Below are 26,579 nucleotides of genomic sequence, written 5' to 3' on the forward strand. Positions count from 1 at the left end.
TATGAGTTTGACAATTTTAGATACCTTATGTAATAGAATCATGCAACATTTCTTTTTCCCTAACTGGCTTATTTCACTTAGCATAATGTCCTCTAGGTTCATCCATCTTGCAACAAACGGCAGGCTTTCCTACTTTTTTAAGGCTGTAAAATATTTCATTGTATGTATATACAGTACCATATTTTCTTTATCCATTCATCTGCCTATGGGCATGTCCATTGTTTGTTTGCTTGTTTTTTGAGATGGATTCTTGCTCTGTCACCCAGGCTAGAGTGCAGTGGCACGATCTCAGCTCACTGCAACCTCTGCCTCCCGGACTCAAGTGATTCTCCTGCCTCAGCCTCCCAAGTAGTTGGGATTATAGGCGCTCGCCGCTGCACCTGGCTACTTTTTGCATTTTTAGTAGAGACGGGGTTTCATCATCTTGGCCAGGCTGGTCTCAAACTCCTGACCTCGTGATCCACCCACCTCGGCCTCCCAAAGTGCTGGGATTACAGATGTGAGACACCGCGCCTGGCCTTTTTAAAATTATTATACTTTAAGTTCTGGGATACATGTGTAGAACGTGCAGGATTGTTATATAGGTACACATGTGCCATGGTGGTTTGCTGCACCCATCAACCCGTCATCTACATTAGGTATTTCTTCTAATGCTATCCCTTCCCTAGCCCCCCACCCCCTGACAGGACCCAGTGTGTGATGTTCCCCTTCCTGTGTCCATGTGTTCTCATTGTTCAACTCCCACTTATGAGTGAGAACGAGTGGTTTTTGGTTTTCTGTTCCTGTGTTAGTTTGCCGACAATGATGGTCTCCCAGTTTCATCCACGTCCCTGCAAAGGACATGAACTCATCCTTTTTTATGGCTGCCTAGTATTCCATGGTATTCCACATTTTCTTTATCCAGTCTATTATTGATGGGCATTTGGGTTGGTTCCAAGTCTTTGCTATTGTGAACAGTGCTGCAATAAACATATGTGTGCATGTGTCATTATAGTGGAATGATTTCTAATCCTTTGGGTATACACTCAGTAATGGCATTGCTGGGTCAAATGGTGTTTCTGGTTCTAGATCCTTGAGGAATTGCCACACTGTCTTCCACAATGGTTGAACTAATTTACACTCCCACCAACAGTGTAAAAGCATTCCTATTTCTCCATATCCTCTCCAGCATCTGTTGTTTCCTGGTTTTTTAATGATCGCCATTCTAACTGGCATGAGATGGTATCTCATTGTGGTTTTGATTTGCTTTTCTCTAATGACCAGTGATGGTGAGCTTTTTTTCATATGTTTGTTGGCCGCATAAATGTCTCCTTTTGAGAACTATCTGTTCATATCCTTTGCCCACTTTTTGATGGGGTTGTTTTCTGTTTTTTTTTTTTCTCGTAAATTTGTTTAAATTCCTTGTAAATTCTGGATATTAGCCCTTTGTCAGATGGATAGGTTACAAACATTTTCTCCCATTCTGTAGGTTGCCTGTTAGTCTGATGATAGTTTCTTTTGCTGTGCAGAAGCTCTTTAGTTTAATTAGATCCCATTTGTCAATTTTGGCTTTTGTTGCCATTGCTTTTGGTATTTTAGTCATGAAGTCTTTGCCCATGCGTACATCCTGAATGGCCCTGCCTAGTTTTTCTTATAGGGCTTTTATGGTTTTAGGTCTTATGTTTAAGTCTTTAATACATTTTAAGTTAATTTTTGTATAAGGTATAAGGAAGGGGTCCAGTTTCAGTTTTCTGCATATGGATAGCCAGTTTTCCCAATACCATTTATTAAATAGGGAATCCTTTCCCCATTGCTTGTTTCTGTCATGTTTGTCAAAGGTGGTTGTAGATGTGTGGCATGATTTCTGATTCTGATCTCTGTTCTGTTCCGTTGGTCTATCTCTCTGTTTTGGTACCAGTACCATGCTGTTTTGGTTACTGTAGCCTTGTAGTATAGTTTGAAGTCAGGTAGCATGATGCCTCCAGCTTTGTTCTTTCTGCTTAGGATTGTCTTGGCTACACAGGCTCTTTTTTGGTTCCATATGAACTTTAAAGTAGTTTTCTCTAATTCTGTGAAGAAAGTCAAAGGTAGTTTGATGGAGATACCATTGAATTTATAAATTACTTTGGGCAGTATGGCCATTTTCACTATATTGATTCTTCCTATCCATGAGCATAGAATGTTTTTCCATTTGTGTCCTCTCTTATTTCCTTGAGCAGTGGTTTGTAGTTCTCCTTGAAGAGGTCCTTCACATCCTTGTAAGTTGTATTCCTAGGTACTTTACTCTCTTTGTAGCAATTGTGAATGTGAGTTCACTCATGATTTGGCTCTCTGTTTGTCTATTATTGGTGTATAGAAATGCTTGTGATTTTTGTGATTTTTGCACATTGATTTTACATCCTGAGACTTTGCTGAAGTGGCTTATCAGTGTAAGGAGATTTTGGGCTGAGATGATGGGGTTTTCTAAATATACAATCATGTCACCTGCAAACAGAGACAATTTGACTTCCTCTCTTCCTATTTGAATACACTTTACTACTTTCTCTTGCCTGGTTGTCCTGGTCAGAATTTCCAATACTGTGTTGAATAGGACTAGTGAGAGAGGGTATTCTTGTCTTGTGCTGGTTTTCAAAGGGAATGCTTCTAGCTTTTGCCCATTCAGTATGATACTGGCTGTGGGTTTGTCATAAATAGCTCTTATTATTTTGAGATACATTTCATCAATACCTAGTTTATTGAGAGTTTTTAGCATGAAGGGGTGTTGAATTTTATCAAAGGCCTTTTCTGCATCTATTGAGATAATCATGTGGTTTTTGTCATTGGCTCTGTTTATGCAAGGGATTATGTTTATTGATTTGCTTATGTTGAACCAACCTTGCATCCCAGGGATGAAGCTGACTTCATCGTGGTGGATAATCTTTTTGATGTGCTGCTGGATTCAATTTGCCAGTATTTTATTGGAGATTCTCACATTAATGTTTTTCAAGGATACTGGCCTGAAATTTTCTTTCTTTGTTGTTGTGTTTCTGCCAGGTTTTGGTATCAGGATGATGCTGGCCCCATAAAATGAGTTGGGGAGGAGTCCCTCTTTTTCTATTGTTTGGAATAGTTTCAGAAGGAATGGTACCAGCTCCTCTTTGTACCTCTGGTGGAATTTGGCTATGAATCTGTCTGGTCCTGGGCTTTTTGTAGTTTGTAGGCTATTAATTACTGTCTCAATTTCAGAACTTGTTATTGGTGTATTCAGAAATCTGACTTCTTCCTGGTTGTCTTGGGAGGGTGTATGTGTCCAGGAATTTATCCATTTCTTCTGAATTTTCTAGCTTATTTGCATAGAGGTGTTTATAGTATTCTCTGATGATAGTTTTGTATTTCTGTGGGATCAATGGTGATATCCCCTTTATCATTTTTTATTGTGTCTATTTGATTGTTCTCTTTTCTTCTTCATTGGTCTGGCTAGATTTGCAAATCTTTTCAAAAAACTAGCTCCAGGATTCATTGATTTTTTGAAGAGTTTTTCATGTCTCTCTCTCTCTAAGTTCTGCTCTGACCTTAATTATTTCTTGTCTTCTGCTAGCTTTTGAATTTGTTTGCTCTTGCTTCTCTAGTTCTTTTAATTGTCATGTTAGGGTGTTGATTTTAGATCTTTTCTGCTTTCTCCTATAGGCATTTAGTGCCATAAATTTCCCTCTAAACACTGCTTTAGCTGCGTCCCAGAGATTCTGGTACACTGTGTCTTTGTTCCTATTGGTTTCAAATAACTTATTTATTTCTGCCTTAATTTTGTTATTTACCCAGTAGTCATTCAGGAGCAGGTTCTTCAATTTCCGTGTAGTTGTGCAGTTTTGAGAATGTGTCTTAATCATGAGTTCTAATTTGATTGCACTGTGGTCTGAGAGACTGTTTGTCACAATTTCCGTTCTTTTGTTTTGCGGAGGAGTGTTTTACTTCCAATTATGTGGTCAGTTTCAGAATAAGTGCGATGTGGTGCTGAGAAGAATGTATATTCTATTGATTTAGGGTAGAGAGTTCTGTAGATGTCTATTAGGTCTACTTGGTCCAGAGCTCAGTTCAAATCCTGAATATCCTTGTTAATTTTCTGTCTTGTTGATCTGTCTAATGTTTACAGTAGGGTGTTAAAGTCTCCCACTGCTATTGTGTGGGAGTCCAAGTCTCATTGTAGGTCTCTAAGAACTTGCTTTATGAATCTGGGTGCTCCTGTACTGGGTGCATATATATTTAGGACAGTTAGCTCTTCTTGTTGCATTGATCTCTTTATCATTATATAATGCTCTTCTTTGTCTTTTTTGATCTTTGTTGGTTTAAAGTCTGTTTTATCAGACTAGGATTGCAACCCCTGCTTTTTTTTTTGCTTTCCATTTGCTTGGTAAATATTCCTCCATTCCTTTATTTTGAGCCTATGTGTGTCTCTGCATGTGAGATGGGTCTCCAGAATATAGCACACCTATGGGTCTTAACTCTTGATCCAATTTGCTAGTCTGTGCCTTTTAATTGGGGCATTTAGCCCATTTACATTTAAGGTTAATATTGTTATGTGTGAATTTGATCCTGTCATTATGATGTTAGCTGGTTATTTTGCCTGTTAGTTGATGCAGTTTCTTCATAGTGTCAATGGTCTTTACAATTTGGTATGTTTTTGCAGTGGCTGGTACCGGTTTTTCCTTTCCATGTTTAGTGCTTCCTTCAGGAGCTCTTATAAGGCAGGCCTGCTGGTGACAAAATCTCTCAGCATTTGCTTGTCTGTAAAGGATTTTATTTCTCCTTCACTTATGAAACTTAGGTTGGCTGGATATGAAATTCTGGGTTGAAAATTCTTTTCTTTAAGAATGTTGAATATTGGCCCCAGTCTCTTCTGGCTTGTAGGGTTTCTGCAGAGAGATCCACTGTTAGTCTGATGGGATTCCCTTTGTGGGTAACCCGACCTTTCTCTCTGGCTGCCCTTAACATTTTTTCCTTCATTTCAACTATGGTGAATCGGAAGATTATGTGTCTTGGGGTTGTTCTTCTCGAGGAGTATCTTTGTGGTATTCTCTGTATTTCCTGAATTTGAATGTTGGCCTTTCTTGCTAGGTTGGAGAAGTTCTCCTTGATAATATCCTGAAGAGTGTTTTTCAACTTGGTTCCATTTTCCCCATCACTTTCAGGTACACCAAACAAACATAGGTTTGGTCTTTTCACATTGTCCCATATTTCTTGGAGGCTTTGTTTGTTCCTTTTCATTCTTTTTTCTCTAATCTTGACTTCACACTTATTTCATTAAGTTCATCTTCAATCTCTGATATCCTTGTTCTGCTTGATCAATTTGGCTATTGATACTTGCGTATGCTTCATGAAGTTCTCGTGCTGTGTTTTTCAGCTCCATTAGGTCATTTATGTTCTTCTCTAAACTGATCATTCTAGTTAGCAATTCCTCTAACCTTTCTTCAAGGTCCTTAGCTTCCTTGCATTGGGTTAGAACATGCTCCTTTAACTCGGAGGAGGAGTTTGTTATTACGCACCTTCTGAAGCCTACTTCTGTTAATTCGTCAAATTCATTCTTTGTCCAGTTTTGTTCCCTTGCTGGCAAGGAGTTGTGATCCTTTGCAGGAGAAAACACATTCTGGTTTTTGGCATTTTCAGCCTTTTTGCGCTGGTTTTTCCATGTCTTTGTGGATTTATCTACCTCTGGTCTTTGATGGTCTTTTGATAATCTTCAGGTGGGGTTTCTGGGGTTTCTGTGTGGACATACTTTTTGTTGATGTTGGTGTTATTCTTTTCTGTTTGTCAATTTTCCTTCTAATAGTCAGGCCCCTCTGCTGCAGGTCTGCTGGAGTTTGCTAGAGGTCCACTCCAGGCCTGATTTGCCTGAGTATCACCAGCAGATGCTGCAGAACAGCAAAGATTGCTGCCTGTTCCTTTCTCTGGAAGCTTCGTCCTAGAGGGGCACCTGCCAGATGCCAGCCAGAACTGTCCTATATGAGGTGTCTGTTGGCCCCTACTGGGAGGTGTCTCCCCATCAGGAGGCACAGGGGATCAGGGACCCGCTTGAGGAGGTAGTCTATTCCTTAGTAGAGCTCAAGCGCTGTGCTGGGAGATCTGCTGCTCTCTTCAGAGCCAGCAGGCAGGAACATTTAAGTCTGCTGAAGCTGCACCCACAGCTGCCCCTTCCCCCAGGTGCTCTGTCCCAGGGAGATGAGAGTTTTATCTATAAGCCCCTGACGGGGGCTGCTGCCTTTCTTTCAGAGATGTCCTGCCCAGAAAGGAGGAATCTAGAGAAGCAGTCTGACTACAGTGGCTTTGCCAAGCTGCAGTGGGCTCTGCCCAGTTTGAACTTCCCAGAGGCTTTGTTTACACTGTGAGGGGAACGCCACCTACTCAAGCCTCAATAATGGTGGATACCCCTCCCCCCATCAAGCTGGAGCATCCCAGGTCAACTTCACACTGTTGTGCTGGCAGTGAGAATTTCAAGCCAGTGGATCTTAGCTTGCTGGGCTCCATGGGGGTGGCATCTGCTGAGCTAGACCACTTGGGTCCCTGGCTTTAGCCCCCTTTCCAGGGGAGTGAATGGTTCTGTCTCGCTGGTGTTCCAGGCACCATTGGGGTATGAAAAAAAACCTTCTGCAGCTATCTTGGTGTCTGCCCAAATGGCTGTCCAGTTTTGTGCTTGAAACCCATGGGCCCTGGTGGTGTTGGCACCCGAGGGACTCTCCTGGTTTGCAGGTTGTGAAGACCATGGGAAAAGCGTAGCACCTCGGCCAGAGTGCACCATTCCTCACGGCACAGTCCCTCACGGCTTCCCTTGACTAGGGAAGGGAGGTCCCTGACCTCTTGTACTTCCTGGATGAGGAGATGGCCCACGCTGCTTCAGCTGGCCCTCCATGGGCTGCACCCACTGTATAACCAGTCCCAGTGAGATGAGCTGGTACCTCTGTTGGACATACAGAAATCACCCGCCTTCTGTGTTGATCTCGCTGGGAGCTACAGACCAGAGCTGTTCCTATTTGGCCATCTTGCCAGCCATGGCTGATTTTGATTTTTAAATACTCATTACAAAGTATCCAAGAAATACAAACGTATAAAAAGGAAAGTTTAAAAAAAATCACCCAAACTGCCATATATAAAGTAACATGAATAGTGATAATCAGTGTGTATACATGCAATTTCAACTTAAAAATGTAATGCAATTTTATGAGGTATATTAGAAAAAAAGAAATTAAAGTAAAATTAGAGTTGTTGAACGTTTGATATTTTTTAAACCATGATTAATTCCCAAAAGAACACTCTAAAGTTAATAAAGAAGATTAAATAAACCAATAAGAGATTTGGATAGTTATTTTTAATGACATTTTGACTTAGGAGAGTATTTACTGACTTGCTACTAAGAAGGATGAGGAAATAAGCACACTTACATTTCCTCTACTGTATTAGTCCAATCTCATGTTGTTAATAAAGACATACCCAAGACTGGGTAAGTTATAAAGGAAAGAGGTTTAATAGACTCACAGTTCCATGTAGCTGGGGAAGTCTCACAATCATGGCAGAAGATGAAGGAAGGGCAAAGGGATGTCTTACATGGCAGCAAGCAAGACAGAATGACAGCCAAGTGAAAAGGGAAACCCCTTATAAAATCATCAGATCTCGTGACACTTATTTACCACCACAAGAACAGTATGAGGGAAACTCCCCCCATGATTCAATTATCTCCAACTGGGTCCCTCCCACAACCCATGTGAATTATGGGAGCTACAATTCAAGATGAGATTTGGGTGGGGACACAGCCAAACTATATCATCTAGCTCATCTCTCCAAATTTTAGTTAGTTTTCATTTTATTATTTAATGTCAAGATTTCTGATATTTATGTTATGTTCTAGAATACAATTGTTAGTTGATTAGTCTTAATCCTACACAAATGAATTCATTACTCATCTCCCACCTTTTTTACCAGGATCTATGCATTCCTGGATTCTCTGTTTTGAGTCATCTCTGTATCTCATCTTGGCCCTACAGCTTTTTCAAGGGCTTATCAGACAGTATTCTCTGACTGCCTCTCTGTTGTCTCTCTACATGAAGAACACAGGATGAAGAGGAAATCCTTGAGTCATGCTTGCTTTTCCTTAGAATTGTGTAGATCCTGCTCCATTGTCCTCTTGCATTGAATGCTCCTATGAAGATGAGAATTTTTAGTTTATTTGGTTGACTTTCTGTTCAAAGGGGGTTTTGCTTTATGAGGTTCAGCATCTTACACAGGGTTAGTGGTATATGCTGTGCTATTATGACTTGCAGATAAAAGCTTTTATTAAAGCGAATTAATTCCCCTTATTTTGTCTCTGAATACTTTTCTGTTCCATGTGTTTTGTTCTTCTCAACAAATATCAATTATGCTTATGTTTGATCTCCTTTGTCTGTCTTCCATATCCATTATGGCCACTAAAAACCAATTTTATATCCTTGTTCTTTTCCATATAATTTTATACGACTTATTCCAGTCTGTATCCCATCTCTCTTTATTTCCAGTCATTTCCTTTATTTTCATCAGTTGTTGCTTGTAATGTAAGTTTTGTGTTTGCTATTTTTGTATCTGCCATTTAAAAAATTTTTCTCTTTTTTCTTGATTATTCCAGTTGTCTTTCCATCTCCTTCTGTTGTCTTATAGTCTCTTTTTTTGAACTCAAACCTCACTTTAAAGCCACTTTTTCCCTAGATTTCAAGACTATAACTTCCTTGGAAGTACAGAACCTATCTGTCTGAACTTTTCTCTGGGGAAAATCTTTGTTATGTTATCCATGTGACTCTTGCTTTATGCTCCATTCCCCATCCCATGACTTCCTCCCTCCCTTTCAATTTTTCCCCCTAGTTTTGGTGCATAGATTTTATGCTGGTGCTTTGAACACAGCTGGCTGTTTGTGAGTCACATGGGTGGGAGAAATGAGCTAGGGAAATTTACATCCATTTGTTGTCTTCAACATTCTGTCACCAAAACTCTTACTTCCTCTACCCACATCTCCCTTCAGATTTTAGAATTTGAATAGTTGATGAGACAAATAAAAGAGCCTCTTAAATAACTGGCTTACTGTGTAATAATCCAGCAACTGCTGCCCCCCACCCCTTCCTTCACACCACTTCATCTCTGGCAGCCTTCCTTGGCAAGGAGTCATAAAAATATGCTTTCTCCCTCAGCTCTGTCTCCCATCACAGTTCTGCAAGGGACATCCTCAGTTTTTTTTCTGAGGTACTTTGTGGTCCAGGATCTAGTCTGTCATCAAAGAACTAGAAAAGGCCTTTCAGGACTGCCACATTAACTCCTAGGGAAATCTATATCCTGCTCGGTGCCTGAGGAAATGTTTGTCAGCTCTCAGCCTTCCATCTCATTCTGGTCCAGATTTTATGGTCTTTGCCAGGTGTGTTTCATAATTTATAGTTTGGGATTGTGGCCATTTCATTGTTCATTGAAGACACAGTGTTCCTTCTCTTTCATTCTTTTAGTGGGTTTTTCGTTGGGTTTCAAAGGAGGAAAATGGAATTTTTAAAAACGCTTTTAATGACATCTTTTAACAGAAAGCCCTGATTATTATTATTTTTCAGTATAGACAAAAGCTTTTCATAAGCTTTTGAATAAATATTTCTAAATTACCATTACCATACTATCACTCTTTTAACTAGTCAAAACATCACCTAGGAGTTTCTCCCATAATAAAAATGAATGTCAGCTTTTTATTAAACTACTATGTGAGTTACTTTTGTTCATATAAAAGTGGTTAAATAACTGCCAACTCATAAGACATTTCTAATGATACATATTTGACTTTTTCTCCCCATCCTTAATGGAAGGATGGTTTGTAAACCCTTTTTTTCTGGAGGAAAGTCTTCTGTGACTGTGTGTCTGCTAAGTTAAAGCAAGCACGCCATCAGAGAATGTCCACAACTCACAGAGAGAGGAGATGTCATTATCAGTGCCACTAATTATCATTCACAAAGCAGCAACTTTATGCCAAAGCTTCTCATGGTTTCTTCTATAGACATCTGGTAGATTCCTCAGGAATCGCTCATGAGAACAATATACATTGAGTTCTTGCATCTTCAGACTATTTGTCTGTGGCCTTTAAATCTGAAAGTCAGTTTGGCAGGATATAAAATCTTTGGCTCATACTTTCTTTCCTTCAGTATCTTAAATATTTGCTCCACTGTTTTCTAGTATGAAGTGGTATTGTTGAAAAGTCTAGCTTCAGTTTGATTTTCTTTCCCTAATAAGTGACTTGATTCTTTTGCATAGATGCACAAATATATTTTTATCTTTTGGTAGAATATGTCCTTTTTTTGAGATGGATTCTTGCTCTGTTAGCACAATCTCAGCTCATTGCAAACTCTGCCTACTGGGTTCAAGCGATTCTCCTGCCTCAATCTCCCGAGTAGCTGAGATTACAGGAGTGTGCCACTATCCCTGGCTAATTTTTGTATTTTTTAGTAGAGACAGGGTTTCACCATGTTGGCCAGGCTGGTCTTGCACTCCTGGTCTCAAGTGATCCACCCACCTCAGCCTCCCAAAGTGCTGGGATTACAGGTGTGAGCCACTGCACCCAGCCGAGTATGTCTTGATATTGACCATTCTGGGTGAGTTTTCCCAGGTATATAGAATGCCCTTTCAATATGGCAATTTGAGTCATTTATAGTTTTGTTCTGTTATGATTTTTGGTGGTTTTCTTTTCCTGGGACTCTGTATTCATTGAATTTTATTTCCTTGTCTTTTATATATATTATTTGCACTTGAATCTTTCTTTATTTCTCTTTGATTCTTATCATTTCCCTCCTTTGATTTTGTTTATTACATTTTCTCTGCCCAGTCATTCTTGAGTTTTTTCTAGTGTTTAGTCTACATTCTGAGAAATTTACCCTTAGTTTAAAAAATTCTTTTCTAAACCATCAGCTATCATTTTACATTCTCCTTTTATTCATCTCATTTCTTGAATTTTCTATTTCTGTTTTGTTTCTACAGTTTTCTTTTTGTTTCTCTTAGCTCATTTTGTAACACTGAGTATATTTTCATCTGTTTAAAGGCCAAATTTTTTGCTATTGATACTTTTATTTTACTGTATCCTTTTGGAGGGTTTGCAGATGCTCCTATTAAATGAATTAGATTGTTTTCTGTACTTTTAGGGAAGGAAGTATAAGCAGGAGGGAATATTTAAGGAGAGTTATCTTCACTGTTTTAAGAGCTTCCTTCTCTGGTGTTAAAAAGAAGTATTATATGCAACAATTTGGCCACGATTCTGGGATTTGTATCTCTGGACTCCCCAACTCCCAAGGATCTGAACATCTCTTTCCTTTACCTCTCCACTTGGATTATAATTCTGACAACTTTTCTTTGGCACTTCTTAAGCCCTTTAGTGGTTCTGCATGATCTTTCTTGCATCCAATCACACTCTGGAACCTGGAGTCTTTCCTCAATTTTGCTGACTGGGGGGTCTCAGACCTATTTGTTGAGGGTTCTACTCAGAGTAGGATCATTTTCTTGTCATGCTATTTATTGCTGACATCTGTGTTCTACAACTCTTGGCCCTGTCTCTTCTCGTTTTTATTGCTGCCCAGCTGCTAATTTTGCCATTTCTGAACAGTGTCTGCACTGTGTGGTTTGGCCTCACCTACTTATATTACTTTTGTTAAAATTACCTCTGTTGTTTTTTCTTTCCTTTTGCATTCCTAATTGCTCTGCTTTTTGTTTTTAATGAGGGATTTAGGAATAATAACTATGCTACTATCATGACTTAGGTTCACTAGAAGCCTTCAAATAATTTTTAAAGGGACTACTGTCAATAATATACTTTTAGATATCACGGTAGTCATCTTCCATGGTTTCAACTACCACATATGTGTTAATGATTCACACAATTATAACTTCAATGCAGATCTTTTCTGAGCTATAACTCTTTACTGATACCTTTATAGACTCTCAAACTACACGTATGTCTAAAATAAGCCATTTTTCTCTCCCTTTCAAGTCACTTTCTGAATATGCTTCTTCTTTCTAATTAATTTTAAAATTAATGTCATCTCTTTCATTAGCTTCCCAGGACAGAAATATAAAACACTCCCCTTTTTTGCTCATGTCTTGTCAATTCAATTGCTAAATATGTCAGTTAAATCTCCTAAATATTGTTCAAAAGCACTTACTATTCTCTATCCCAACTGCTTCTTCATTCTCTATCGTTGATTTTATTCCAATCACCATCTAACAAGGTTTTTCAAGCTTCAATTCCTTCTTCCTCTAATACCTTATCCATACTGCAGCCAGAATTATATGTCTAAAACCTTATATTTTACTTTCCCATTCAAACACCTTCCAACATGCTCTCAATGACTGTAGGGATAAATCCAATACCCCAAAGCCTTCACAATCCAGCTGTAATCTCTCCTTTCCATCTCACCTACCAGCACTTCCTCAGTGCATCCTATTCTCAAGCCACACAAGACTGATAAACTCTCCCAAATCTGTGCCTTTATATACACTCCTGTCACTCCTAGAACACCCCTCTGTCTCATTTCCACACAGTTCGCACTCATCTCTTAAGAGGCACCTCCAAAGCTGCATCTTATGCAACAGTTCCCAGGGACCCAGGCAGACTTAGATGTTTCCCCTCAATTTTCACATAGCTCTGCAGACAGAGCACCTTTATTGGGCTTTTTTTTTACATGGCTGTAAACATCATTTCTTCTGTCTGCCTTATTAAACTGTGAGCTCACTGAAAACTATTCTTAGTTGTCCCTGATTCCCGGTGCCTAGGGTAATCAACTTAGCAATGCTTAGTAAATGTTGATTAAATGAGTTTGTAAGGCTATGGAAATCGGCCTATTCAGAGTAGAAGCTTTTATAAATCTCTATACTTCGGCCAAAAAGTGTTTACCAAGCACCAAGTGGTATACAAATGTGCAGAAATGGTTCTTCCCATCTGGCAGTTACTTTGAGTCAGGAAAATAAAGCGTATTCATGTTATGCATGTGTGTGTGTGCCTGTGTGGTATGTGTGTGTAATTTAAAACACATGGAACAGATAGAACTATATGAATTTGAATCCACTGGGCATATTGTGGATGGGTCAAAATATGAGTAAACTGTCAGATTCAGTCTAAAAAGACACTATTATTCCAGTAGAAGAGTGCTTATCAAGAAGGGCAGAGCAAGATGGCAGAATAGAAGGCTACATTGATCATCCCCCCACTCCCACTATCACAGGAAAACTAAATTTTAACAATTATTTGTGAACAAAAAAGCACCTTCATGAGAACTAAAAATTGAGTGAGCCATTACAGTACCTGTTTTTAACTTCATATCACTGAAAAAGGCACTGAAGAAGGCAGAAAAGATGGTCTTAAATCACCAACACCACCCCTTCCCTATTCCCTGGCAGTGGCTGCATGGCACGGAAAGAGAATCTGCGCACTTCAGGGAGGGAGAACACAGCAACTGGGGGACTTTGCATTGAATTCAGTGCTGCCCTGTCACAGTGGGAAGCGAAACCGTGTTGAAGTCAGCTGACACCCACAGAGGGAGCATTTGGACCAGCCCTAGCCAGAGGGGAAGTGCCTATTCCAGTGGCCAGAGCCTGAGTTTCAGCAAGTCTCGCTGCCATGGGCTAAAGTGCTATGGGGTCCTAACTGAACTTGAAAAGCAGTCTAGGAAGGACTCAGATTCTTAGGCAAGCCTGATGGTGTTCTGGGGTTACAGCCAGTGGACTGGGGCAGTGTGTGACCTAGTGAGACACCAGATGGGGCAGCTGGGGAAGTACTTGCACTACCCCTCCCTCAACCCCAAGCAGCGCAGCTTGTAGCAATGAAAGCAACTCCTTCCTTCTGCTTGAGAGGAGGAGAGACACCAGTCAAGAGGACTTTGTACTTCATCTTGCATCTTGGATACAAGCTCTGCCACAGATAGGGCACTGGGCAGAGTCGTGAAGCCCCCATGCCAGGTCCTAGCTCCTGGGTGACATTTCTAGACACACCCTGGGCCAGAAGGGAACCCACTGCTTTGAAGAGAAAGACCAAGTCCTGGCAGAATTAATTATCTGCTAACTAAAGAGCCCTTGGGCTCTGAATAACCAAAAGTGATATCCAGGTAGTATGCCATGGGCCGTGGGTGAGACTTTGAGACATGCTGGCTTCACGTAACAGCTCAGCACAGTGGATAGAGTACCTAGTGGGCTTCAGGGGTCCCTGAGTTCAGGCCTAGGCTTTTGGACAGCATTCTGCACCTTCCCTGGGCCAGAGGTGGGAGCCTGCTACCCTGAAGGGTGAGTCCCAGGTTTGTCAGCATTCATAAGCTGACTGAAGAGCCCCTAGGCATTAAGTGATCAGCAATGATAGCCTGGCAGAACTCTTTGTGGACTGCTGGTGGTGATGGCCATGGGGAGAGCTCCTCTACCTGAGGAAAGGGGAGGGAAGAGGGGGAAGGATTTTGTTGTATGGTTTGAGTGGCAGCTTAGCCACAGGGGAATAGAATACCAGGTGGATTTTTAAGGTTTGTGACTTAAATTCCTGGCTCCCAGAAAGCATCTCTGGACATGCCCAGGGCCTGAAAGAACTTGCCTCCCTGAAGGGAAGGACATAAGCCTCAATGGCTTCAACTCTTGCTGACTGTAGCCCTAGGGCCTTGAGTGAACATAGGCAGTAAGCAGATAGTGATTGCAGTGGGTCTCGGGTGAAACCCAGTGCTATTCTGGCTTCAGGTCTGACCCAGGGCAGTTCCAGTGGTGGTGGCCATAGGGGTGCTTGCATCACCCTAATTCCAGCTCCAGGTGGCTCAGCAGAGAGAGAGAGAGAGACAGATAGAGAGACAGAGAGAGAGAGAGAGAGAGAGAGACAGACAGAGAGAGACAGAGACAGAGGCAGAGAGATGCTGTTTGTTTGAGAGAAAGTAAACGAAGAGAATAAGAGTCTTGCTGGTAATCCAGAGAATGCTTCCAGATCTTATCCAAGATCACCAAGGTGATATCTCTACGAGTGTGTATGAAGTACAGTGTTACTGGGCTTGGGGCCCAAGTCCCTTTGAATATTTGGAAAGCCTTCCCAAGAAGGACAGGCACAGATTGTAAAGCCTAGATTGTGAAGACTATAATAAATACATAATTCTTCAATGCCCAGACACTGAAGGACATCTACAGGAAAACATGACTTCACCAAATGAACTACATTAGGCACCAGGGACCAATCCTGGAGTGACAGAGATACGTGACAGAGAATTCAAAATAGCTGTTTTGAGGAAACTCAAACAAATTCCAGACAATACAGAGAAGGAATTCAGAATTCTACCAAATAAATTTAACAAAGAGATTAGTTTTTAAAATCAAGCAGAAATTCTAGAGTTGAAAAATGCAATTGACATACTGAAGAATGTATTAGAGTTTCTCGGCAGCAGAACTGATCAACCAGAAGAAAGAATTGGTGAGCCTGAAAACAGGGTATTTGAAAATATAGTCAGAGGAGACAAAAGAAAAAATAATAAAAAATAATGAAGCATGCCTACAAGATTTAGAAAATAACCTCAAAGGGGCAAATCTAAGAGTTATTAGTCTTAAAGAGGAGGTAGAGAAAGAGATAGGAGTAGAAAAATTATTCAAAGGGATATCAGAGAACTTCCCAAACCTAGAGAAAGATATTAACATTCAAGTGCAAAAAGGTTATAGAACACCAAGCATACTTAATGCAAGGAAGACTACCTCAAGGAATTTAATAGTCAAACTCCCAAACATCAAGGGTAAAGACCCTAAAAGCAAAAAGAGAAAAGAAACGAATAACATACAATGGAATTCTAATACGTCTGGCAACAGACTTTTCAGTGGAAACCTTACAGGCCAGGAGAGAGTGGCATGACATATTTAAAGTGCTAAAGGAATGAAACTTATACCCTAGAATAGTATATCTAGTGAAAATATCCTTCAAGCATTGAGGAGAAATAAAGGTCTTCCCAGACGAACAAAAGCTGAGGGATTTTATTAACACTAGACCTGTCCTATAAGAAATGCTAAAGGGAGCTCTTTAGTCTGAAATAAAAGGATGTTAATAAGCAAGAAGAAATCATTTGAAGGTGCAAAACTCACTGGTAATAGTAAGTACACAGAAAATCACAGAATATTATAACACTGTGATTGTGGTATCAAAACTAATCTTAAATATAAAGTCTAAATGATGAACCAATCAAAAAATAATAAATGCAACAACTTTCACGCCAGGATAGTACAATAAAACATAAGGAGAAACAAAAAGTTAACAAGTGAGAGGACAAAGTAAAAGTGTAGAGTTTTCATTAGTTTTCTTTTTGTGTTTGTTTACACAATGTGTTAAGTTGTCATCAGTTTAATATAATGGGATATAAGATAGTATGTGCAAGCCTCATGGTAATCTCAAATCAAAAACTATACAATGGATACACAAAAAATAAAAAGCAAGAAATTAACTCATACCACCAGAAAAAAAATCACCTGCACTAAAAGGAAAACAGGACGGAAGGAAAAAAGAAAGAGAAGACTGAAAAACAAACAGAAAACAAATAACAAAATGGCAGGAGTAAGTCCCTACTTATCAATAGTAACACTTAATGTAAATGGACTAAACTCTCCAATCAAAAGGCATAGAAAGGCTGAATGGATGAAAAACCAAGAGCCACTGATCTGTTGCCTACCTACAAGAAGCACATTTCACCTGTAAAGACACAAAGAGACTGAAAATAAAGGGATGGAGCTAGATGTTCCATGCCAATGGAACCCCAAAAACAGTAATAGTGCTATATTTATATCAGACAAAACAGATTTCAAGGCAAAAACTGTAAGAAGAGGCAAAGAATGTCATTATATAATTTATAGAGGGGTCAATTCAGAAATGGGACATAACAATTTTTTTTTTTCTTTTTTTGAGGTGGAGTCTTGCTCTGTCGCCCAGGCTGGAGTGCAATCGCATGACCTCGGCTCACTGCAACCACTACCTTCCAGGTTCAAGTGATTCTTCCGCCTCAGGCTCCCAAGTAGCTGGCATTACAGGTGCTTGCCACCATGCCTGGCAGGATATAACAATTGTAAACACATATGCACTAAACACTGGGGCACTCAGATATATAAAGCAAATATTATTAAAACCATATAGAGATATAGGCCTCAATACAATAATAGCTTGAGACTTCAACATCCCACTTTCAACACTGGACAGATCTTCCAGACAGAAAACCAACAAAGAACCATCCAATTTAATCTACATGATAGGCCAATAGATACTTACAGAACATTCCATTCAATGGCTGCAGAATACACATTCTTCTCTTCAACACATGGATCATTCTCAAAAATAGACTGTATGTTTGGCCCTACAGAAGTCTTAAAACACTCAAAAAAACTGAAATGACACCAAACATCTTTTCTGACCACAATGGAATGGAATTAGAAATCAGTAATGAGAAATTTTGGAAAATGTACAAATACATAGAAATTAAACAATATGCTCCTGAATGACAAGTGGGTCAATAAAGAAATTAAGAAGGAAATTGAAAATTCCTTAAAACAAATGAAAATGGAAGCACAATGTACCAAAACCTATGAGATACAGTGAAAGCAACACTAAGAGGGACATTTATAGCTATAAATACCTACATCAAAAAAGAAGAAAAACTTCAAGTAAACAACCTAACAATGCATCTTAGCTACAAAATTAAGAGCCAAACAAACCCAAAATTAATAGAAGAAATACAATGCAAATGATCAATGAACCAAAAAGTTGGTTTTTTGAACAGATAAATAAAATTGACAAACCTCTTGCCGGACTAAGAAAAAAAGAGAGAAGACCCCAATAAATTAAATCAGAGATGGAAAAGAAGACATTAGAACTGATACTGCATAAATTCAAAGGATCATTAGTGGCTACTATGAGCAATTAAATATCAATAAATTAGAAAATTTAGAAGAAATGGCTAAATTCCTAGCCACATACAACCTATCCAGATTGAACCATGAAAAATGCCAAAACCTGAACAGACCAATAACAAGTTAACAAGATCAAAGCCATAATAAAATGTCTCCCAGTAAAGAAAAGCCTGAGACCCAATGACTTCACTGATGGTTTCTACCAGCATTTAAAGATCTAAGACCAATCCTACTCAAACTATTCTGAAAGACAGCGGAGGAGAGAATACTTCCAAACTCATTATGTCAGGCCAGTATTAACCTGATACCAAAACCAGACAAAAACACATCAAAAAGAGAAAAAGAAAACTACAGGGCCTGATGAACACTGATGCAAAAATTCTCAACAAAATATTAGCAAAGTGATTTCAACAACACATTAAAACATCATTCATCATGACTAAGTGGGATTTATCCCAGGGATACAAGGATGGCTTAACACATGCAAATCAATCAATGTAATACATCATATCAACAGAATGAAGAACAAAACCATATGATATTTTTAATTAATGCCAAACAAGCATGTGATAAAATTCAACATCCTTTCATGAGAAAAATCCTAAGAAAGTGAGTAGAGAAGAAACATACCTCAACACAATGAAAGCCATATATGACAGACCCACAGCTAGTATCATAATGAATGGGGAAAAACTGAAGGCCTTTTCTGTAATATATGGAAAAAGACAAGCATGCTCACTTTCGCCACTGTTATTCAACATAGTACTAGTAGTCCTAGCTAGAGCAATCAGGCAAAAATAAATAAATAAATAAATAAATAAATAAATAAATAAATAAATACATCAAGAAAAAAAAAATCCACATTGGAAATGAAGAAGTCAAATTATCTTTGTTCCCAGATGATATGATCTTACATTTGGTAAAACCTAAACACTCCACCAAAAAACTATTAGAACTGATATATTCAGTAAAGTTGCAGGATACAAAATTAACATACAAATATCAGCAGCATTTCTATATGCCAACAGTGAACAATCAAAAAAAAAGAAATCAAGAGAGCAGTCCCATTTACAATAGCTACCAATAAAATTAAATACCAAGTAATTAACCAAACCAAAGAAGTGAGAGATCTATATAATGAAAACTATAAGACATTGATGACAGAAATTGAAGAGGACTATAAAAAATGGAAAGATATTCCATGTTCATGGATTGGAAGAATCAATACTGTTACAATGTCCATACCACCCAAAGTGATCTACAGATTCAATGCAATCCCTATCAAAATATCAATGACATTCTTCACAGAAATAAAAAAATCCTAAAATTTATAAGGAACCACAAAAGACCCAGAATAGCCCAAGCTATCCTGACCAAAAAGAACAAAACTGGAGAAATCACATTATCTGACTTCAAATTATACTACAGATAATAGGAACCAAAACAGCATGGTATCGGCATAAAAACAGACAAATAGACCAATGGAACAGAGTAGAGATCCCAGAGATAAATCCACACATCTACAGTGAACTCATTTTTGACAATGGTGCCAAGATCATACATTGGGGAAAGGACAATCTCTTCAACAAATGATGCTGGGAAAACTGGATATTCATATGCAGAAGAGTGAAACTACACTCCTATCTCTTACTATATACAAAAATCAAATCAAAATGGATTAAAGCCTTAAGTCTAAGACTTCAATTATGTGAAACTACTGTAACAAGATGTTGGGGAAACTTTCCAGACATTGCTCTGGGCAAATATTTCTTGATTAATACCCCACGAGCACAGGCAAAGTAAAAATGGACAAATGGGATCACATCAAGTTAAAAAGCTTCTACACAGCAAAGAAAACAACCAACAAAGTGGACACAACCCACAGAATGGGAGAAAATATTTGAAGATTACCCATTTGACAAAGGTTTAAGAACCCGAATATATAAGGGGTTCAAACAACTCTATAGGAAAAAAAAACTAATAATCCAGTTTAAAAATGGGAAAAGATCTGAATAGACATTTCTCAAAGAAGATATACAAAGGGCAAACAGGCATATGACAAGTTGATCAACATGAATGATCACCAGAGAAATGCGAATCAGAACTATAACGAGATCTCATCTCATTCCAGTTAAAATGGCTCTCATCAAAAAGACAGGCAATAACAAATGTTGGCAGGGATGTGGAGAAAAGGGAACCCTTGTACACTGTTGGTGGTAATGTTAATTAAAACAACTACTAGGGAGAACAGTTTGGAGGTTCCTCAAAAAACTAAAAATAGAGCTACCACATGATCTAGCAATCTCACTGCTAGGTATATACCAAAAAGAAAGGAAAATCAGATACTAAAGAGCTATCTATAATCCCATGTATACCGCAGCCATATTCACAATAGCCAAGATATGGAAACAACCTAAGTGTTCATCAGCAGACTAATGGATAAAGAAAGTGTGGTACATATACACAATGGAGTACTATTCAGCCATAAAAAAGAATGAGATCCTATCATTTGCAACAACATGGATGGAACTGAAGGTCATTATATTTATTAAGTTAAATAAGCCAGGCACAGAAAGACAAACATCACATGTTCTTACTTATTTGTGGGAGCTAAAAATTAAAACAATTGAACTCATGGAGATGGAGAGTAGAAGGATGGTTATCAGAGGCTGAGAAGGGTAGTCGGGGAGGGATGTGTGGATGGTTAATGAGTACAAAAAATAGTTAGAAAGAATGAATAAGACCTAGTATTTGCTAGCACAACAGGGAGATTATATCCAAAAACAATTCAATTGTATTTTTAAAAATAATTAATATAATTTGGATTGTTTATTATACAAAGGATAAATGCTTGAGGGGATGGATACCCCATTCTCCATGATGTGATTCTTATACGTTTCATAACTGTTTCAAAGTATCTCATGTACCCCATAAAAATATATACTTACTATATACCCACAAAAATTAAAAATAAAAATTTAAAAAGAATGGTTATCTGCATAATGATTCATAATAAAAACCTCATAATACCACATAATCAAAATGAGTAAAAGAAGAGTTTTATAATAAACCTTAAGAGCTGAACTAGTCTTTTATTCACAGAAAGAATATCTGAACATACAGTTAATGCATTTGGATCAACAACCTTCGATCAAGATGAAATTAACTCAGTAGGATAATGATTCATAGAATGATCTTCACCCAGAGGTCTGATATTTCCTGGCCCCAAGAAACACCAATTATGAAGATGAAGATAAAAAATGTCTTAAGGAAGCCCAACAAGTTTCTCAGACTTTGTATCAAAGAGCTCAGAGATGGGAACGTCTCGAGGGCACTTCCATCCTAAGCACCATCGATAAGCTGAAAGTGTTTCATTCATAAGATTGTGTGTGTGTGTGTGTGTGTGTGTAAATAAGCTTTTGTGCACTTGTGTGCTGGTAAATGTTTCAAAACATGTTCTTGGAGGAAACAGCCATGATTGTTTTGCCAGTTTCTGTGGTGTAAATACTCCTATCATGGCTGATTTCCAGCTATCAACCCAATGTGACTGAGTACAAGTTGGGATGAGATCGTAAGTGGTTCTCACTGGCCAGTAAGAACTGACTTCAACACACTACTTCCTTCATGAGTTGTAATAAATAATTCTGTGGAAAATCAGGGAATGCCATATTTTAAAATCCATGTATCCTGGACATATCTTGAGTTGTTCTTTATAATATTTTTCAGTTATAGGGATATTTTCCTTTTTACTTAGCATATTAGATATATTAATAGTTCAAGAGTTGAAGAGTTGGCAGACATGAATAACAATATAGGAGGTGAAGAACTCAGAGAAGATCATAAGTGTTGGAAGACAGTGGTACACCGACAGAGACAGGAAGTGGGGGGAACTGGTTGGGAGAGGGTGAAGAGGCTGTCCCTTTGCTTTCCCACGATGAGGATATAAACTAGATGGGGAGCTGGAGATATGGTTAGAAGGTTAGAGACTTTCTGGAGATTGAAAATCACCCATCGAAGTTAAAGAATTCAGGACACAGAATCAACCACAGTGGAAAAGTGTAGCAATGGAAATCAATGGATCAAATATTGGGCTTTTTGAGATTTGGAAGAAGAGAAGTCAACAGAAAAGACATAGTCAGATAAGTAGAAAAAATAAAAATACCAAGAAACACGATGAAGGAAAAAGGTGAAGATAAACAAAATAATCAAATGTTCCATCAAAGTACAGAAAATAAAGGAAGGCTATTTCAGCCAAGAGGTGAGACACAAAACAGGCTACAAGGGGTATGTGGATCACAGAAATTCACCATTTGGGAAGACTGCCTGATATGAGTCAATGCTTCTAACTTGAAAAGCAGTGTAAGAACTGAAGGCTCCTTTCTGCCTAAGGCTTGGTCCAGATCTAAGGAACTAAGGCAAACTCATAAGCCAATGAATGGACAGAGCTCAAATATGCCATGAATAGAGCCAGTGTCAGGGAAGAGGAAGATTCCGGCTGCAGGCCAGAGGCCTGGCTCCATGAAGAATGGAAATTCTGGCGTGGCTGCTCAGCCTTTCTGTGTCCAGGGTTAGCGGCCAGGTTCAACGTGGAAGGACCTTATCCAGAACCACAAAATGGATGGCTGCCCCCAAGTGAGCCATCCCATGGCAGAGGGATTAGTTTGGCAGGAAGCTTTAAGAAGGGTGGCAATTTGGTGTCAGAGTCTCTGCCAAAAAAAAAGCAACTCTGATGAGAGGAAAATTTAACTAAGAGGAGAAAGCTCCATCCAACAGGAAACTCAAACTTCTGTGAAACAGGTTGTGTGCCTGATTGCACTCAAGCCTCAACATTGGCTTTTGATGTCCACAGGCTGAGGCTGCCTCTGTTTTCTTGTGCATGTGTGTATGCTTGCTCTTCCTCCCAGATAGGGGCTTCCTGGATGTGAGGTCATGACTGGAAGCCAGAGAGTGTCTTGTTTGAGTTTGGGCTGACCCCTTGGAGCACAGGAGAGCTTGCTCTTTGCCCTGATGAATGGTTGCCTATGAAACTAAACATCCTCCAGTCCAAACCAGCTCGCATGGGTAGCCTCCTCTTTAGTTTCCTTCTCTTCTTTGTCTCAACAAAAACCCCTCCAATGAATGATCTGCCTCTCCTGTGTTAGCAGACCTGAGCTCTTCTAAAGATCACTATTTCAACACCACTTCGCATTTTCCCTGACTTTGCAAATACTGTTGAGGAATAGTATTTACTTGCTCAGAGCTCTGGACAACCAGAGGATCTGTTGGCAATCCCATGGCCACTGGCCTCAAGGACAATATAAACCAGAAGGGAAGACCATATGGATGCTCAGGAAAGAGCTACCATTGAAAAACAATAAAAATTAGGGTCATTGTGATTTAAAAGTGGGAAATGCTGAGTGATTTTAGGAAGTGGAAAACTTCACAGAAGAGGGAAGCTTACAGTTGGACCCAGGATATGAAAGCCACAAGAGCAAAGACACACAAGCGGGCCCATATAGATGTGCAATGGTGTTACTTTAGTGATACGCAACTGGCAATTGTAAATTCAGTTATTCACTGAGAGAGTGAACAGGGAGGAAAGTGGTGATGTCACCACTAGCCTCCACTCTAAAATGCCAGTGACAACCATTTGTTCCACAAGACAGGATAGAACTGTGAAGGCCTGTTTGTTCTTAGAGGAGAGAAGCAAGGACAGAAGCAAAGTGGGGTATTTTAGGGCTTGGCAGTGGTTCTAGGTGCTCCCTCGCTGCATCCAGAAACAAGCTGCCTGGTTTCTCCTCGACATCTGCTCCTTTGCTGTTCCTCCCTTTTCTTGCCTCTTCTCTTTAGGCTAGGGCAGCACTTGATCAAAGAAGTCATTACCCCGAGCCATTCCTACCTTGGACACATGTAAGGGCTAACCCACCCAAACAAGAATGAGAGGCAGGTAAGGAAACACTTCTCACACTGCAAGTGTATCATTACAACACCCAGGGATCTTGTTGAAATGCAGACTCTGATTCCTTAGGTCTGGGTGGGACTTGAGATTCCTCATTTCTTAAAAGTTCCCTACTGATGTCAATTTGACTAGTCCTTGGGCCACACTAAGTGCAGCAAGGAGAATCACGCATTCACAATGCAAGATCCTCCTCACAAAAGTGTGGTGCTTCCTTCTGTTCCTAACTTTACGGAAACAGTAACTGGATCCTTCACCTCTCCTGACAATGGGGCAAGGTAAGACTTCACTCTTGGGGCTTAACTGGGTGATGTAACTAGGTGATAGAATAAATACTGCCTACCCACTAGCCCACCCAGGCTACCCACCTCTCTAACACCTTTGCCCAGCCCCTACTGCCTGACCTAGTCTCAAAGGAATTCCCAAAAGAATGATTCTTCCTTGGGCCATCTATTGTTCCTTGTGCAAGTAGGAGGAAAATTAAGCTAACCCACTTTTGCACACAAAGCTCTCCAGACAGACTTCTACCTGTCCTTCCCACCCTCCTTTGGGGTGGTGGTCTCACCTGGATCAGTCCTTTCTCTTTGTTTAGGACCAGACTGCAGGAGGGACTCCTGTCCCTCAAGTCATTTACCTATAGTATGGCAACTTTCCGGGGAGAGCTGTGGCCACTGGCACTGTCTCCAGCTGCTTGTGAGTTGGACAGAGGAAGTGGGTATTGGTGGCTGGATCCTAGGGCAACTCCTGCTCTGCAGACCCTGGAGAGATGGGTTCATCTCTTTCCTTAGGCTTCTTCTGATAAACCTCAGAAGGGAATGTTTATGTAGACCTTCAGTGGCATTGACTGAAGATAATGACCTGTAGGTTTTCAGTTAAGACAGTTTTAAAATACTAGCACTTAACAGAACTAGACAGTTAAAACAGGAAAAATCCCAATCTGGAGAAAAATCCCAATCTGGATATACGTACAGAAATACTGTTAATCCAACCTACAGCCAGAAATGTGGACCTTCTCTCAAGGGCGATGGAAAGAGTCTACTCCACTAGACATTGCCATGTCAAATATCTTACCTTATCCTCACAAGAACCATTGCATTTAGCGAAAGTAAATGGGGGCTCAGAGAGGTGAAGTGTATTTAACAAGGCCACCCAGATTTAGGCTTTAGAGCTGGGGTACCAGCATGGGTCTGTTGGGCTCAAAAGCCTTTTCTCTTGCATAAAAGACGAGTGTATACCATGTATAATAATTTTGGGTTTGAATCTATCTGTGTTCTTGGGCAAGTTACCTAATCTGAATGAACCTCTGTTTTCTCATCTATAAAAATGGAGATAACATCTGCTTCTGGGGCTATTGTAGGATGAGATGAGAGGAGCAGGTCATGACTATGCCCAGCACTGAATCTAGGACTCAGAGCAGCTTGTGAATGTCACTCACTGTCCTTCCTTATTTCTTGAGGTTATTTCTGATGTTGGGGTTGGGTCTCTACTCCAAGAAGATACACACCAGGTGGCAGTGACTAGAGGTTACAAGACACCAATAACACAACTAATTTATCTGTTTTGAATCTGTGCTAAAATCTCAGCCTGCAGATGTTAAGGATGCAGCAAGACTGGAGCAAAGGGCTGGAAGAAGAATAAGGACTGGAGTAAGAGAGCCATGAGTGCAAGAAAGGCCCTACCAGCTCTTCTGGGGAACATATACCAGAGTCCCTTCTTATCCATGGTTTCGCTTTCCACAGTCAACCATGGTCCAAAAATATTAAATAGAACATTCCAGAAATAAACAATTTGTAAGTTTTAGGTTGCATGACATTCTGAGTAATGTGATGAAATCTCTCACCATCTCACTCCATCTGCCCAGGACATGAATCATTCCATCCATGCCACCTGCCTATTAGTCACTTAAGTAGTCTTCTCAGTTATCAGATAAAATAAACCAAAGGATATATAAAATTCAGTATGATCCACAGTTTCAGGCATTCACTGGGGTCTTGGACTGTATCTCCTGTGAATAAACAGGGACTACTGCACTTGATTTCGCAAGCAATCAGACTGATGGAAGATTCTGAACAAGCTGGAGACTTGATGGACACAGTGATGGGAACACTGTGGGATGTTAGCTAGTCTGGAGATGGGAGAGTAATACAGAAAGATCAAGTGGGCAGTGTAATATAACAGAAAGAACTCTTGGAATAAAGTCAAAACAAGTGGATTCTGCTACTTTTCCAGCTGTGGGAGCTTAGGTAGCTTACTTCAGCTATTGGGATTTAATTTCCCCCACCTGAAAAATAAGGCTTCATTACTAGACTGGGTCAAGCCCTGCCAGCACTGAAACGATGTGCTAGAATTCTACTCACTGCACTAATTCAAACTTACCATGATGAAGGGTAAAATTAACAGTGACAAAACATAGAGGAAGTTAAGGCATGGAAGATGTTCAGAATGTTGGAATGACAGAGCTTAATGAATGATTCCACATGGGAGGACACAAGGAAGAGAGGAACCAAAGTGATTTTGAGTTTATCCTGGGATACTATGATCCTGGTAGTTCCAAAAGAAGGGGCTGGTTTGGGAGAAAGATAGTAAGAACACTTTGAATAATACTGAGTAAAAACTGGAAATGAATCATCATGTGCGGGCCTGGACTATAGCACTTGCACAACCCCGAGAGTGAGTGAGCACTTCCTTAAATGTGGCCCCCTAGGACCCTTACTCATCTCACACTAGTTCCAGCCTGACCTTGTGGAAATATTTAGAAGCTGAAACAAAG

General features: G+C 39.7%; 1 protein-coding gene across 7 annotated transcripts in view; it reads right to left on the bottom strand.

The window, feature by feature from the left end:
- Window positions 1-26,579, bottom strand: part of LOC116268620 (ADAMTS-like protein 3) — a 128,850-nt gene that overhangs the window by 69,665 nt on the left and 32,606 nt on the right. The window contains exon 1 of one of the 7 annotated variants that reach the window (XM_031668423.1): window positions 7,915-8,074. The exons of the other annotated variants lie outside the window; for them this stretch is intronic. The gene's annotated coding sequence lies outside the window, so the exon portion shown is untranslated. Of the gene's footprint in view, window positions 1-7,914; window positions 8,075-26,579 lie in introns of those variants that run through there. 7 annotated transcript variants of the gene reach the window in all.

The sequence above is a fragment of the Papio anubis genome, chromosome 7, assembly GCF_008728515.1.
Source record: "Papio anubis isolate 15944 chromosome 7, Panubis1.0, whole genome shotgun sequence".
NCBI lineage: Eukaryota > Metazoa > Chordata > Mammalia > Primates > Cercopithecidae > Papio > Papio anubis.